This window comes from Gymnoscopelus microlampas (assembly GCF_963454915.1).
Source record: "Gymnoscopelus microlampas genome assembly, chromosome: 11".
Classification (NCBI taxonomy): Eukaryota; Metazoa; Chordata; class Actinopteri; order Myctophiformes; family Myctophidae; genus Gymnoscopelus; species Gymnoscopelus microlampas.
Genome location: NC_139948.1, coordinates 7,467,836 through 7,486,323, shown reverse-complemented (window position 1 = coordinate 7,486,323; position 18,488 = coordinate 7,467,836). Strand labels below are relative to the sequence as shown.

Here is an 18,488-nt window from a genome sequence, read left to right as displayed (position 1 = left end):
GTGTGTGTGTGTGTGTGTGTGTGTGTGTGTGTGTGTGTGTGTGTGTGTGTGTGTGTGTGGGGGGGGGGGGGGGGGGGGGCAACACAGGGCAAAGTTACATATGCCTTTAAAAGTTGGTGGTGAAAGTTATACCTCTTTGCTAAAGTAAATGTAAAATAACTCTATAAGCAGTAATCATTGCTAAAGAGTGTTTGTTCTGTAAGTCAGGTCTCCCTGTATCTCCAGCAAAAGTAAACATAAAATACATTTCTAGGTTGAGATATCGATTTCATCCAATCAGGAGAGAAAACGCATAATATAAACAAGTGAAATTGGAAGTGATGATGACACAAAATTGCGAGCGGACACAATTGGAACTGGAACACTATAAAAATGTAAGCTGTTTTTCTGTTTAAGAAACTGCTGGAGAGAGGGAGACCCTGTTATTGAACAAACAAATGACTGACATAATATAGACCAAGCAACTTAATAACCGTATAACAAAAAACGTTCAGTTTTAACAAAACAATTACACAATTTTGGCATTCCAGTCCCTTGCTGCTATAAAGTCCCATTGATAAATTGTAACATTGTACGTGTCCGCTTTAAACAATAGATCAATGTGTCAACTGCATATCACATTTTACAACTAGGTATTGCAGCTGCCACGGAAATAAATAAACAAACACACACACACACACACACACACACACACACACACACACACACACACACACACACACACACACACACACACACACACACACACACACACACACACAAACAAACAAACAAACAAACAAACAAACAAACAAACAAACAAACACAAAGCCTGTTAATGAGGAAATATGAAAAATAAATGTGGGCTATCAAACATGCCCAGAGTGTCCACCGGGGCCTTTCGTCTGGCTTTGCAGCCTATCTTGCCAAAGCCGGCCTATAATCCACAGTCTGAATAGAAATGGATTTGTCTGGTTACAGACGGCCTGTGCGCTGCCTTGAACCCAGAGACGGTCACACACGGCCGGGCACTGTCGTGTACCATGCATCAACTCTGCACAGACAGCGTGGTGGGATAGTCCAGTTGTTCTCAAACTTTTGCTCTTCCTCATGGACCTTTACGATTTCATGTCATACTGCTATACTGCTATAATCATACGATTATAGCAGTGACAGTTCATGTGGACTATGCGATCAAACCTGACACGTGCTGCTGACACTCTGCAGCTTGAAGGCTACAACTCGCTGATATTTATCATGCTTGCACCTGAACATCAATATCATGGGCTCATGGTGCGGCACTCAAGCTTGTAGATCTGCTATTTTTTGAAAAATCGTGAAAATTTGTGCAAATATTTGAATATATATAAAACAAATTGACTCCAATCTTTGCTTCTGGGGGTCCCTGGAACAAAACATTTTGAGATGGGGGTCCGCAGACAAATACATTTGAGGGGTCCTTGACATGAAAAAAGTTTGGGAACCACTGAAAAAATGAAAACCTGTTACGATTTAGAAGACATTTGTAGAATCCCCCAGAAGCAAAGATTTTAGTTACAAATGTTTGCATTAAAATATATATATATATTTAAAGATTTGCACACTTTTCACTTAAAAAAAAAAAGAGTGCCGCGTGCTATGAGCTTGTAAATCTGCTATTTTTGAATAGCCAAAGACATCTAAGATGACACAGGTGCGTTCCTGGATTGAATGGGTTAAGAGTATGAATGTATGTGTCCAGTGTTTTTTTTTATGTTTAGATGTAGACTGCTAACTTCCGCATGACTCAGCACTGCTACCTCCAGCGCCTCGGAAATGATTTAGGTTGGGTTCAGGGAGACAGCAATATATTCACTGTAAGATAAATCAGCCACTATTACCTTACAAAAAAAAAAAAAGCAACAGCGGAGGGTGGGGGAGGGTGTCACTTAATAAAGGAGTCAAATAACAGAATAAAACTAACATGTTTTTTTGTTTATAAAACACTTAATTATCCTAAAATGTTCCTTAACGATTCCATCTTAACGGTCCAATTCCTTAATGGTTTCCTTCAACGATTCCTATAGGGCAGGGGTGGGCAGCATTTTTTTCCCAGGGGGCCATACTGACTTTGATAAAGTGAGTGAAGGGCCACACATTGGACTATCCAATTGAAACTTGAAACACATAGTGCTGAATCATGTTAAAACTGAACTCAGTTGTACAGTATCACTGTATCACTCACATTATCAAACATATTGCATTATATGCATTAAAAATATGACTCAAGGCAGACAGTTTCACTTATCATACACATTTAACATTTGAGTACATACGGATGTGAATATGGAATATGGACGTATTAATTACTAATAATTCATTGGAGTCGAGGTAAATACATTTCCCTCAAACCATTAACATAAAATAATGCCCTTTTCTGATGTTGATTTTCGGGGGGCATTTTGTTTTCCTTTGAGGACTTCGAGGGGCGGATTGAGATGGTCAAAGGGGCTGAGTCTGGCCCTCGGGCCGTATGTTGTGCTATAGGAGGTTCCAAATGGTTCTGTAACTCTGAGAGTGTACAAATGGAACCAAATGGGGTTCCATCTACGGGTCCATTTGGTTCCATTTGTACACTCTCAGAGTTACAGAACTGTAAGGGTCCATTTGGAACCTCCGAGTTAATGTGGACCTTGAAATAAAAAGTTTGAGAACTAGTTGGCACTGTAGTTGTATAGCAGACCTGAAGTCCACATGACAACTTTGACTGTGTCATAAAAAAACGGCTCTGGAAACAGTTCCAAACGGGATGGAACCAATTCTGGTTCGTCTATGTTGGATCCGGTTCCGGATCCCAACCCTAATCCTAAGATCTGAAAAGCTTATCCTTTTTACCTGAATTATTTACCTAAAAACAAAAAAATACGAATATAGGCCAGTATGGGTTGAAAAGATATTAACCCATTGAGACCTGAAGAAGCATCTGTGTCACATTTTAATTTGAGCTAAAAAAGCCTTATTTTACACTTTAGCTATTCAAAAATAGCAGATCTACAAGCTCATAGCGCGGCACCGAGTGCCGCGCTACGAGCTTGTATATCTGCTATTTTTGAAAAATCGTGAAAATGAGTGCAAATCTTTGAATATATATTGTTTTAAAGCGAACATTTTAACTCAAATCTTTGCTTCTGGGGGTCCCTGGAACATTTTTTTTTTAGATGCATATTTTTAGAACATATGTTTTTCAGAAAACTGTTGGGATTTAGAAGACATTTGTAGAATCGGAACCTCAGGCCTTATATCAGTATCGGACTAAAAACATAATGATCATTATGTACAGTATGTATAACTAGGTTAGAGGAGGAAGGTACTGCACTGTGTTTTTATACTGTAGAGATACCGACCTTATGCACAGCATATGGGGTGGTGTGTGGTGTACATTAACCTATGCAGAGGTTGTGAGTGTGATTTTTCCTGGCACAGGGCTCTCCTCCTCTCTCTCTCTCTCTCTCTCTCTCTCTCTCTCTCTCTCTCTCTCTCCTCCCCCGAGGGTCCAGGCGGACGACAGACGGATCGCAGCGAAGCCACGACTCCAAATCCGGTGTGCAGATGGACCGCCAGTACCTGCCCTAATCCTCAGCTCCCTGGCACACTGGAGAGAGAGAGAGGGAGAGAGAGAGAGAGAGAGAGAGAGAGAGAGAGAGAGAGAGAGAGAGAGAGAGAGAGAGAGAGAGAGAGAGAGAGAGAGAGAGAGAGAGGTATACACTACCATGTGTCGTGCACCAACGATGCAACGCTTTGCAAAATTGTAGATCTGCTATTTTCATGTGACACCATTGTACGAAGAAGTATAAGTCAGGCTAGAGAGAGAGAGAGAGAGAGAGAGAGAGAGAGAGAGAGAGAGAGAGAGAGAGAGAGAGAGAGAGAGAGAGAGAGAGAGAGAGAGAAAGACACATAGATAGAAAAATGAGACAGAGACAGAGATCAGCATTCTGGAAGAAAGAGCGGTACAGACAGAAAATGAGAATGAGACGGGGTGAAAACTGGAGAGTATGTTTGGGAGAAGATGGGGTGAAACAGCACTTTGTTTTGGAGGTACAAACTGAATGTATACAGTATACCTACCTACCTCTGAACGCAGCCCTATAGGCTGCTTTGAAATTAGCAGCCTATAGGGCTATTTGTCCCTTCAAGTCCCCTTAGCTCTATTGACTTCAAAGTGTTCAGTATTATTGCAATGTCTTGTCAACAGTGATTATCAACCTGTGGCAAATAACTGGCAAAACACTAAGATTGCAATGATAATATAACATGAATTAATAAATAAAAAGTATGGTATTTACTTTTTTTTGTAAAACCTTGAACTAAACGAGTTGTTTAGTTGGGGTGAAACAGCACTTTGACAGTTGGGGTGAAACAGTAATCTGACATCACGATGAGACGGTCGTCCCGAATATGGACACAACGCCAGTGTGACGTAATCTCACGACAGCATGACATCACATCCTACCTATAAATTCTAGGATGCCGTCAGATCGCACCAGTTCGACGGCTTCCATCCTCAACACAACCCACGCCGCCAAAATGACCACCACTTCACTGTGAGGTGCCTGTCATGGGGCACTGCCAAGTGGATGACGCGTCGCGCTAGACGTTCGGGCCGCGTAGCGGCCCGAACTTCTAGTATATATACAATTTGAATCCTGCGCCATGTCGGTTGTCAGTATGTACGTACGTTGTATGTGGCCAGTGTGACGTAATCTGACATCACGCCAGTGTGACGTAATCTGACATCACGATGAGACGGTCGTCCCGAATATGGACACAACGCCAGTGTGACGTAATCTCACGACAGCATGACATCACGCATGACATCACATCCTACCTATAAATTCTAGGATGCCGTCAGATCGCACCAGTTCGACGGCTTCCATAGTGGGTTTTGGTCATTGGAGAGGTGATGCACGTCACCTCTTTCTGAAGTGGGTACTTTCAAAGCCTGCCGTGGATTTAGGAGAGCACAAAACTCTCTCTCACACTGTGAGGTGCCTGTAAGGTGGCACTGCAAAGTGAACGATGCGTCACGCTAGACGTTCGGGCCGCGTAGCGGCCCGAACGTCTAGTTAAAGTACAATCGAACGATTGATCATTAAAGTGTGTGTGTGTGTGTGTGTGTGTGTGTGTGTGTGCGTGTGCGTGTGCGTGTGCGCGTGCACGTGTGCGTGTGCGTGCGTGCGTGTGTGTGTGTGTGTGCATGCATGTGCGTGTGCGTGTGCGTGTGTGTGTATGAAGTTATTTCATTTCATATGTCTCTTCACACACTCCTCATGTCTATCTGCACACACTGTTCCACAGGTGGTGGAAAAAAGTACTACACCATCTTATTGAAGTACAGTAACAAGTACCGTTACTTGTCTGAAATATTACTTGAGTATTATAATTGTATATATATTTTTGGACTCAAAAGATTTAATGGAACAACCGAGTGGAGTTTGTAGTGTGCCTGATTTACTTAGTTGCGTGTTGGTGTTGTGCACCGAAAACAGCTGATATACAAGTTCACAATATGTTGCCAGTGCGATGCACTGTAAGCTTCTAGATCATTTATTTTCTGCACACGGAGCGCAATTAACCAAGTATAAATGAGGCGTAAGAAAGCGGACTGCTGTGACATGCAAATGGATCAGGAGGGGGGACAGAGAGACACACACATGATGTTGACAGTGTGGAGATGGAGCAGGATATGGAACATATCATTTGTTTTCTTTCATTCCATGGAATTTAAAACAAGGTGAGGGACACTGTAACTCCTTATTCCTTGGGGGGGGGGGGGGGGGGGGGGTAAGTTATGGCTCCATTCCACTCTGACAGGTAACCCAGAACATTCCATAACCTTAATCTTTCCTGTAAGTTATGTGATGTTTTACTTTTTATTCAATTGTATTTATTTATTTATTTTTACGGGGGAAGTGTGTCATCATAAAAAAAAACTCCCAACCTCCCAAAACTTTGTGAGCTTGGAGTTCGGCTATTTTTGTTATTTTTTAATTTCGTTTTTTAAGTATAAGTTAGAACTCATAGTAGCCTACCACCTACTGATTGTTAAGCGTCCAAACTAGGTTCTGAGGAACCTTATCTGAAGCGGAGCCATAGCATAGCGTAATGGAAACAATGAAATGCGTTTCACGGCGCGACACGGTTCACAAATATTTCTCGTAGTCGAAAGGAGCCGTTAGACTGAACTCCTGAAGTGACTGCACTGTTGTCTGTACTCCAGACAAAATCTAAATCCTGACAGCATGCAAATCACATTACGCGCACTATACGTCTCGACCCGTAGTCCCACCAAGGGCTGTGGAAATTGTAACAAGTTATTTCTGCGGGATGGGGAAAGTGTAATAGTATTACTGAAATGTTAAAGTAATTGGTTATACTATTTGTTAATAGTTAAAGTAAACGGTAACAGTGGAGACAGTTAGAAACTTCCAGCTTTCAATCGGAACCAAATCAGCTCCTTGCGTGATTATGCAGCATGCTTCAAAGGTGCCATTGAGATGCATGCAGTGGTGGAAGAAGTACTCAAATGTTTTACTTAAGTAAAAGTATCAATACTGCAATGTAGAAGTACTCTGTTACAAGTAAAAGTCCGGAATTCTAAATTTACGTGAGTAAAAGTATTGGCATCAAAATGTACCAAAAGTACTAAAATGTTTGAAAATAGCAGATCTACAAGCTCACAACGCGTCGCATCGCGACGCGCTGTGAGCTTGTAGATAAGCTATTTTCAAATAGCTTAGGTATAAAATAAGGCTAAAGTGGTTAATGTATGTTTTATAATGTAATAAATTATATCTGCAAAGTAACTAGTAACTAAAGTTTTCAAATAATTGTAGTGGAGTAAAAGTACAATATTTGCCTCTGAGATGTAGTGAGTAGAAGTAAAAGTATAGACAATTGGAAAACCTCCAGTTAAGTAAAAGTACCTCAAAATTGTACTTAACTACAGTACTCGAGTAAATGTATTTTACTTTACACCACTGTTGAGATGCAATTTGCATCTGAACTGCTATTTCATAGTTTTACTGCATGTCTGTTGTTCAGTGTTTGATATGAATGATTCACAGCTGTGTTCATTAGACCGACATCCAGATGGGGAATAAACTTAGTGTGTGTGAGGAGCATGGCTACACTATGCAGTGCACCACAGAGGATGGAACTGTTGCCACTTCAAAGGAGGGCAAAGAGGTCGTCATTAAAGAGATCAAGGTTAGTTCACACTGTATATCCTTCAAATCAATACATGTGTTTCAAAATGTAGGATACAGTTACAATATGTGCATGTTGCAGCTCTTTTGAAATTATATTCAATGGCATTGCAACGTGGTGTGACTGTTATAACTCTGTCTTTGGGTTTCATAAACATTTAACCAATAACTACTTGATCCATTGGAACGCATGGTTCTTTTTCCCCATTTCCTGAAAAGCCATGGTTTGGAACATACACGTTTTCCACCCGACAGTGATGATATAATTACAGAAGTTGTATTGTGTTTTTACTTAATAGAATCCTTATCAGGAAATTGCCTCAGAAGTTGATAAGCTGAAAGCCACAATCCATCCACATATTGTGGGCTACAACTCATTTGAAGGTAGGCCTTACTGCCACCTTACCTTTAAACCAGTTACAACTTCAACTGTCCTTCCGTACCAACACTGTCTCACTCCCCAAAAGGCATATTGTTACTTAGTGACCAATGTAAACATGTGATGTGAAGGGGGGCCAAATAAGGCCCATGTTGATTTTTCGGGACTTCCGCTTTACATCAATGCGGAAGTCCAGTTCTCAGCGTTTTTGACGGGCCGACAAAAAAACGGTTAGCGGATTATGTCCCAATAGGCACAGAATCAAAAAGATATATAAATCATATATTCCCCAAAAGTCATATAGTGACTTTTTTTGCCCCACCCCCCCACACCCACCCCCGTCAAAATTGTCCCAAAAAGTCAAAATACGCCTTTTGGGAGTGAGACAGCGTTGTCTGTACACATTTTGATTAGGAATTATTGCCCTGACCTGACTTGATATGATATATTTTACACAAAGTGGTATTGAACAGAAAGCTGATTTAAAGTGAACACACATGTGAGCCATCCTAAACGAACAATGTGTCAAACGTGGCACAATAATTTGTATCTCTTATCAAATGTGACAGTGGAAGACTGCCTCTACGTTGTAATGGACCACTGTAAAGGTGGCAATCTTGCTCAAAAGATTCAGGAACAGAGAGAGTCTGGAGGAGGATTTGAAGAAGAGCAGGTAACTAATGTGTTACACACAAGGTCATTACACACCGGCGAGTATGCGAATATACGCAACATTCGGACTCGGTCCGAATAAATAAAAGACGCTTTTTCGCTCCGCGAAACTGATGTGGAAGCTTGCATTGACTTTATAAAGTTTAAAAAAACCAAAACGTATTATTCACATGAAAAAATCGCCCCCAGTGTGTAAGGACGTACAGAGCTAGAGTGGTTCATTTACTGTTTTCCCTTACTAGAAATGCAGTGAAGTCTAAAGTACAATCTTTGTCGACATACGGTCATAGTATCTACAAATACTCAAGTAAAGTACTATAATAAGTGCAGTACTCAGTCAAATGTACTTCGTAACTGTCCACCACTGATTGTGTAAGTCCCACATAGGTACCAAAAATCAATAACGTGAACTCTGTGGAACATAATTATTGTGGATCAATGCCATTATTACACTATGCCTTCTTTGCATGCTATGCTTTCATCCTTGTCGGGGCATATAATGCAAAAACACATTTCCATGTGGATACACAATGCAGTAAGTGCCATCATCTTATCTCTAACACACACACACACACACACACACACGCACGCACGCACGCACGCACGCGCGCGCGCACACACACACACACACACACACACACACACACACACACACACACACACACACACACACACACACACACACACCCCCCAATATGCAAATTCACGCTGTAAATATGTGTACAGTGTATATGGTTGTGAGAATTGATAAAATAAACAGACAGGATTTAAGAAGTCCTGCTTCGTCTTCAGTTTCTTATCAGGCCAGTCTGGATATGCTGAAACTAACAGCTCTTACATGGGGATCATACACATTCAACTTAATGTACGCCTAATTAGCTTTGCATACCAATCTCATTAAGTTATTCAATCAGTCTTTGTTTTCATAGAGGGTCAGCAACATGTGACTTTAGCATCCTACTGTGTGTGGGGGACAGTCACATGAAGTCCTAGGACATTTATATGATTCTAAACATGTTTTCTTCTTAACACATTAAGACCCGAGGCCAAGTCTACAAATGTCTTCTAAATAATAACAGTTTTCTGAAAAACGTATGCTGCTATATCAGTGGTTCTCAAACTTTATCATGTCAAGGACCCCAAAATGTATTTTCCCACGGACCCCCATCTAAAAATATGTTGTGCCAGAGACCCCCAGAAGCAAAAATTTGAGTTAAAAAATAATGACTTGAACTAAACAAAGGAAACTGTAATCTAGACACAGAGTTTGCAATACAACTTACTAACACGCACGTTGTTGGTAATAAATACAATGTAAAATCCAGACCAAATCTCTGGACATTTTACATACAGTACAATGTTATTTGCCTCAACAGATTCTACAGTGGATTTTGCAAACGTGCATGGCACTGGAGTGCATTCATGAGAATGGACTGCTCCACAAAGACCTCAAACCCGAGGTACTACAACTCATATTCACACATTATGTGAAATGTAATTTGACTATTTTCACTGTCCTTTTCTTTCGTCTTTCAGAGGATACTCCTCACAGAATGTGGAACGGTTTGTTTGGGAGGATTTGGAAACCTCAGTGAGAGGTACATATGGTCAAATGAACACTGTCATGGTTAAACTAACATTCAGGATCTACAACAACAGCAGTGGTGTAAAGTAACTAAGTACATTTACTCAATTACTGTACTTAAGTAAACTAGTAACTAAAAACTTTAGTTACTAGTTACTTTGCAGATATACATTATTATATTGTAAAACATACATTTACCACTTTGGCCCTATTGCATACCTAGGCTATTTGAAAATAGCCGATCTACAAGCTCACAACGTGTCACATCGCGACGCGTTGTGAGCTTGTAGATCTGCTATTTTCAAACATTTTAGTACTTTTACTTTTGGTACTTTAAGTACATTTTGATACCAATACTTTTGTACTTTTACTCAAGTACATTTTTAATTCCGGACTTTTACTTGTAACAGAGTACCTCTACATTGCAGTATTGATACTTTTACTTAAGTAAAACATTTGAGTACTTCTTCCACCACTGAACAACAATACTACAATCTTCTCTTTTTTTCTTCCATAAGGATGCATGGCAAAACGATGTCGGCACAGAATGCTGCCATATGTTATGCAAGCCCTGAAATGTCGACGTATGGCACCAAAAGGTACACAACAAGTAAGGTGTCAAATGGTATGCATGTCAATATTCTGTTTTATCACTTAACCCATTAAGACCTGGAACTGTGTCATTTTTAGATTTGAGCTAAAAAGGATTATTTTACACTGGCTATTAAAAAATAGCAGATATACAATACGTTTGAGAACCACTGATATAGAAACTTACGTTTTTCAGAAAACTGTTGGGATTTAGGAGACATGTAGAATCGCTTCAGGTAAAAGGGTTCAAAAACACTGATCATTTAATAGTGATACTGAATTTTCCCCCTCCAGTGATATCTGGGCCCTGGGCTGTGTGCTGTATGAGCTTTGTACACTGGAGCTAGCAGTAAGTGGACATGCAACATTATTCCAAAATTCAATCTATTAGACTATGGAAGTTTTATTGTATCATCCTTGTATGATGTTTGACATTATAGTGTGTTTTCCTTTGCATTATGATTGATTTATTTAGTGATTATTTGCATAAACAAGCTTTTATGCAAGAAATTCTAATACTAATGTAAGAGTAACTTTCAATGTCAACCTGTAATTCACTAAATGAATGCTAGGGTGACAGATTTTCAGTAGAGGGCGCCATACTGCCACCACAAACTGGAGACTGGCATGGATTGTATCCTCCTTGGACCTTTATGCTTTTAATAATGTATAATGATTTCCAAACAGTTTGCTACAGAGAACCAGGGAGCTGGAGATGAGTATCCAGCTCTCCCAGGGCATTTCTCAAAACCCCTACAGCAACTACTGAATGACATCTTCCAGGGAGACCCTGGGTCAAGGCCTACAGCCAGAGCAATCCTTACAAGGCCCTTTATCATCAATTTCCTCATAAGCAAGGTTTGGCATATCTTTCATTTCCTCCTCTCATTCTTTCCACTCATTCCTTCCACTCATTCCTTCCTCTCATTCCTGTCAAATAGCCTCATTCCCAGTGGTGTAAAGTGACTAAGTACTTTTACTCAAGTGCTATACTTAAATACAGTTTTGAGGTATTTTCACTTTGCTGGAGTATTTCCAATTGTCAGTACTTTTACTTCTACTCCGCTACATCTCAGAGGCAAATATTGTCATTTTTAATGCACTACAATTATTTGAAAACTTTACTTACTAGTTACTTTGTAGATTTGGATTATTATTACAAAACATACATTAACCACTTCAGCCCTATATGCTTTTTGGCCGTTTGAAAATAGCAGATCTACAAGTTCACAATGCGTCGCTTGTAACAGTATTTCTACATTGCAGTATTGATACTTTTACTTAAGTAAACAAATGGAGTACTTTTTACACCACTGCTCATTCCTCTCTTCTCATCAGTACATACGCCAGTGGTGTGTTTTACCGTGTTGCACTGTATTCAGATTTATTTTTGAAAAAAAGTGTATACAGTCTACTAACCATTTCATCCATTGAAAACGAACAAGCGTTTACCCACGACCATGTGCATGCAGTGCGGGGAATAATTATCGTATACCCTCCGAAAAAAACTAGAACACACCATACATCCTTTCTCTCTCCCTCTCAGAGTAAAGCAACTATAGAAGAACTTCAAGCCAACTTGGGCCTGCTAGCGGCCTTAGCTGATGGTCTGGAGAAGGCGCATGAGAGCACCACAATCGTCAGCCTGATGGGCAATATCACTGCAACGGTGGGGAGCCTTACCTCCATTGTAGGTCTCTCTTTGGCCCTCACTACTTTTGGTCTCTCTCTCATTGTCACCGGTGTCGGTGTCATGGTGTCTGTAGCTGGCGGTGCCACTGCCAGCATATCAAACATCACCAACAAGGTGAAGAAGAACAGCGTTCACCGGGCCATCGAAAGCGTCATCAACGACTTTACTGAGAAGCTGAATTCAGTGGTGACGTCTCTTGCGCACATCAGCCAGGGCTCAGGACAGCTCCCAGAGCTCCCGGTCTTCCCCAACTCAGAGGGCAGGAAAAACGTGAGGGAAATGGCCAAAAAAGTCGCAAAGATCGGCGCAGAGGCCGTGAACTGCCTGGGCGGTATTCCGCAGCTGGTCGACCTGATCGAAGCGGGCGGCACCGCCGCGGAGATAGCCAACGTCGTCCAGGCCGTAGACGTGGCGACGGGGGTGCTCTCCAGTCTGGCCGTGGCCGTCGACGTCTTCTTCATCGCCAAGGACGCCAAGGAAATCCATGACATTCGGCAGGCACAGGCACAGGCGGCTGCAGGTGAAGGTAGCGCGTCTGAAGATGAGATGTTGATCGATGCCGATCCTGAGTCGGCGAACATCAAATCGAAGACCATGAAATTTGTCTTGTTAATCAGGCAGAAAGCTAAAGAGCTGCAAGAAATTGTGGATCAGCTGAAAGAAACGGTAGACGGATGCTTTAGGTCAATCATCTACAATGAAAATGTCCCTTGATTGAAATGCCGCAATTTTCCTAATTATACTGTATTTGATTGAAACGCAAATCTGACTCTAAAAAGACAGCGAAAAATGCAGCATCGTGTCATTGTGTTTTTTTTTTCACAGGTTTCCACAAGATTATACAACTGTTTGTATGAGTTTTGAATATAGAAATGATCAATGTATTTTTTATATTGTAATACAAAATAGCAATATAACTGTTGCTTATTTTTGTAATAAATACTATTAGTCATTTATTTTTGTAATGCATCCCATTCTTCATTATTGTAGGGTTTTACATTTTTATTTCATGCTTATTTTGTATGCACCTTTGAGCTTTGTAGCCAGGTGAAACCAGCCCACAAATGTAGCGTTGCGCATTGAAACTTAGAGGTAAACGTGAGATCATGAGGTTTAGGCAGCATGCCTATGCGAGGCTAGTTTTATCCCTGGTGTTTGTAAATGATTGAATATAAACAAATCATTTGATAAATGTCACAAAGTCACATCATGTTTGAGTCTTTCTGTAACTACCCCCTGAATATGCACTGTTATTGTCATCAGACATTAACAATCTGGTCTGATACTGTTGCACTGACAGTTTCTTGACAGCATTCAATAAACATATTGTCGCTGTCCGTTACGTTGGAAACCTTGTATGTCAACAACTGTTCTGCAAATTCAGAAAATGGAGGGAAAAAAATCCTATGGACCAAATGTAGTTATCATTTAGTCATGAGCTCTTGATAACTTTTCATTGGTTCAATATTTATAAAATCCCCCCCAAAAAATAGCTAAACTTTTTTTGCTGATCTACAAGCTCACAACGTGTCACATAGCGACGCGTTGTGAGGTTACGAGATACAAGGTTTCTGCCCGACAGCAATGATATCATAGCATACAGTGTTTGGATCCAGCACTGGGTATTAATGATATTTATAGCAAATGAAATAATTAATGTTACAAATGTTTTCTTCTTCGACAACCTAAATATAGGTTACTGTAGTGAAACAAGGTTATATGCGCACTGTAACCCTAGCGTCCCTGTTCTGAGGTGAAAGTTGAGCGATAACAGCAGATCTACTGTATAAGCTGACAAAGTGGCGCATTGTGATGCATTGTGAGCTTGTAGATCAGCTAGAGATTTGGTGAAGAGGGAAATACTAGCACACCTAATACTGTATAGAGCCCCGCTGGACCCCCGTCAACTAAGTATATACTGGCACCATTTACCATTTAAACCATATTTACTATAAGGTTTATGTGGTTATGGTGCCATATACACTACTGTAGGTTTTAGTGGATATAAATACTGCAGTGCAACAGACAGAAACCCACCCATTTATACATGAACATTTTATTTTAAACAAATACTTTGAATAAAAACAACTCTTTCTATATGTTATTATTATAGAAATTGCATGAATGCATGAATGAATGAATATATATGACCTGACCACACGGTCACTTTTTAGATTAAATCTATTGACACCCATACATGCAAACTAGAGAATGAAATTTCTAGTTTGTTCATGCAAGATGTTTGAATATGATCAAGTAAAAGAGAGTTAAAGCAGCAAGAGAGAGGGACAGAGAAGATGACAAAGGAAGAGAGTTAGAAAGAATGAGTGAAATATAGGAGGAAAAGATGCAGGAAAGAGAGAGAGAGGCTTCGTCCCTGGAGTTCATATGGCTACTGGCGGCCTCTGCTGGTCAACTGAAGCAGATAGGCCTAGACCAGGGTTCTCAAACTTTTTTATACCACAACCCTATATTATGAGGGATTTATTTTGGCGACCCCATCATTCCAACCAGGTTTTTAACCTGTGAGCTCAGCCTTTCACCTGAAGACATGAGGGTAGCTGCCATTAAGGGTCATCTCAGATACCACATTAACGCTGGTGGCCCTAATTTGGGCCATTACAGATTTGTTAAAAATAGCCTAGGCCTATATGCTTAATTTATAGATATCATGCACCGGTGTCACATGGCAAAAATACCATGATCTACAACCTCACAAGCTTGTAGATCGGCTATTTTCATCATATGATTTGGCAGCCCAAAATGTCTACCAAAACAAACAATGAAAACACCGATATACAGCGAGAAGGCAATGTGTTTCTGCAAGTTAACACCACCACACTACTCCAGTGGCTGACAACTGTTGGTACAGAGGGAAATTCTTATTTTATTATTTTGTTATGTACGTAAAAGTTGTAAAAGTTCAATTGACCTATAGGGTTCAACTTTCCTCTTCGTGAACCATATGGGTGAGAATGTTTATGCAAGGCTGATTCTATTACTAGAATAGGTGCATGTAGTGTGTGTCTATACAGGAATACTCATAGTTTCGCAGTTACACTAGTTAGGCACATTAGGCTTTTATAAGGGTTATGTCTTTGACGAAACTATAAAATGTAGCCAGAATACTGTGCCGTATCTAGCTTATTCACAAGTCGTGACACTATGTAGAACATTCATTTGCAGACTGACCTTGCAAGAACCACATTTTCCTAACCCTATAAAGTCGTGGGAACAAGATAACATTAAGGAAAATAAAAATCAAATGTTTTTCACACAAATATTTTTTATTATAAAAAAATAAAAAGACACCCTGGCCAGCGGTCCTGGCACTTAGGCTCTAATGTAGCCTGACAACGCTTCGCGGGTTCGAGTCCCGTTCCCCGCGATCTTTGCTGCATGTCTCTCCCTATCTCTCTCTCCCTGTTTCCTGTCTATCTCCACTGTACACTATCAAGCCCCAAAAAATATCTTTAAAAAATAAAGGAAAAAATCCAAATGAGATAACAGAACATAAACAAATAAAACAAAAATATGATCACAGCCGTAACACACACACACACACACACACACACACACACACACACACACACACACACACACACACACACACACACACACACACACACACACACACACACATATATATATATATATATATATATATATATATATATATATATATATATATATATATATATATATATATACTTATATTTTTCTATATAAGGAAAAAATCCAAATGAGATAACAGAACATAAACAAATAAAACAAAAATATGATCACAGCCGTAACACACACACACACACACACACACACACACACACACACACACACACACACACACATATATATATATATATATATATATATATATATATATATATATATATATATATATATATATATATATACTTATATATTTATGAACAATTTAACCATATTTTGGAGAGAAACAAATGTATAAACACTTCATACTCAGGTGAAAAAATATATTATATTTATGTTTTTCCTGTCATATACATGACCATATACAGTATTGTCAGAAGGATAAAACACCATTGAGTTGTTCCATTGTGGTCCCTTGAGTGCCAATGTGTTCGCCATGTTTTTACTTTTTCTTTATTTTGGTGGGGTGCGGGGAGGGGGGGGGGGGGGGGGGGTGCCAACATACAGTACATCAAAAATATTATCCTTAATAAGTACATTCATACAACGTTAATGCTAAACAAGTAAAATAGCAAAGGACTACATGTAATATATTTCAAGAGCGCTTCTATCTATGACATTTAACTTTTTGGTTGGCCTTTGAGATAACTTTTAGTGCCACACTCTCTCCAGATAGTTTGTCCAATGTGCAGGCTTCTTCGTTGGCTGTAACTCCTACAGTACTACGACTCTGAACCATAAGGTACATCTTTAGGCTTTCATTAGACCCTAATGTTTTGCCAAGATGGAGAGACAACTTATTGTCCGATAACCAGATTCTGATTTTGTGGAGTTTTGCCATCAGTAATTATTCCACCTTTGATTTATCATTGTGAGAGACTAGGAGAGCAGAATCATCAGCGAAAAGGAGTACTGAAGAACAGATTCCAAGAATGACAGTCTAGCTTCATAAATTCCTGCTCAGGATTCTGCATGAAGGAGTTAAAGTGGGATATTAGAAACTGGAAAAAAAGCAAAATGTGATTGTTGTTGTATATTTTCTTAAATCACTGACTGGTTCATTATACAGTTTAAAATAATAAAAATAACCAAGACATTTTTTTTCTTTTTCTGCCACTGGATCAGAGTGTCAAATCATATGTTCTGGATAAAATGGCGATTCGAGGCGATTTTTCTTCTCCGCTGATGTCCGCATGCTTTCACGCAGATAGTAGTCGATCTTCGTCAATGAGTTTAGCTCTGAATGCCACAGTGAAACTCTGGCTTGGATTAGCTGTGCGACTTCACTCTTGCTGCCTTTAGCCAGACTAATGCTGTCTTTGCAGACATTCATCATGTTCCAACCAAGGCCAACAGCATTTAAAGCGATGGTACTACTAGCTGCTATTCCCTGGCCTATTTCTGCTGCTCCCTGGCCAATTTCTGCTGCTCCCTGGCCCATTTCTGCTGCTACCTGGCCAATTTCTGCTGCTCCCTGGCCCATTTCTGCTGCTACCTGGCCAATTTCTGCTGCTCCCTGGCCAATTTCTGCTGCTCCCTGCCCCATTTCTGCTACTTCCCAGCCCATTTCTGCTGCTACCTGGCCAATTTCTGCTGCTCCCTGGCCAATTTCTGCTGCTCCCTGGCCCATTTCTGCTACTTCCCAGCCCATTTCTGCTGCTCCCTGGCCGATTTCTGTTGCTCCCTGGCCCATTTCTGCTGCTCCCTGGCCCATTTCTGCTGCTCCCTGGCCAATTTCTGTTGCTCCCTGGCCGATTTCTGCTGCTCCCTGGCCCATTTCTGCTGCCCCCTGGCCTATTTCTGCTGCTCCCTGGCCCATTTCTGCTCCTCCCTGGCCTATTTCTGCTCCTCCCTGGCCTATTTCTGCTCCTCCCTGGCCCATATCCGCTCCTCCCTGGCCTCTTACTCCCTAGTCTGTTTCTGGTTTAACATGATCTATTGAAGCTTTAATGCCTTTTTTAATAATTTTGTTGGCCTTTTTGATAGATCCTACCAGATCCACATTGTCCTTTCCCAGCGTGGTGTTTGCTTTACTAGACACCTCCTCTATATACTCCCGGAGGCACCTTAAATCTTCCCTGAATTTGCTCATTATCTCATTAGCGCTCTTTTTTCGTTTTTTGTTTACTACGATCTCTGTGCCTTTGGTGACTAAACTGTTGACTCCACAGGCAACTCCTAAGGCCACCCCGGTTATAACTAGGGACGCTCCACCTGTTACAACTCCACCAGCAATGGTGAGCACACCTCCAACTACCGCTACTGAGCCACCTGCTACACTGGAGATCAGAGCACCCTTCTTCATCGTATCTAGCTGGACAGCAATTTCATTCAATTCAGCTAGAGACTGGAACATCCCTAAACGACGATCGCTGAACTCCTTCATAAAGCCAGAGGAGGAGTCATCCTGGAACATGAACCAAATTGTAAAGTGTTGGCCCATCCTGTCAGAGAGAATAGAAACAGTATCGTGAGTTTGCATTTCACTGCTTCAGCCCAGCCCTGCACATGAACTCTGCAGCCGCACTGAGGCCCCTGCTGGAAAGCATCCCAGCCCAAACATTAACGTAACTAATAATTGAGCTGCACGACCCGGAAATGACTTTTTTTTTTTTTTTTTTGCCCAGCGGCCCACTGGCCCATCGGCCCACCGGGCATTTACCCGGTACGCCAAAT

The 18,488-nt window shown here is 40.7% G+C and overlaps 1 pseudogene across 1 annotated transcript in view; it reads right to left on the bottom strand.

Annotated features, from left to right (window-relative positions):
- Positions 1-16,296: 16,296 nt before the first annotated feature.
- Positions 16,297-18,488, bottom strand: part of LOC311055243 — a 47,651-nt pseudogene continuing 45,459 nt past the window's right edge. Inside the window, exon 5 of the transcript XR_014602899.1 lies at positions 16,297-18,256. The product of XR_014602899.1 is annotated as an uncharacterized misc_RNA (transcript). The remainder of the gene's footprint in view (positions 18,257-18,488) is intronic.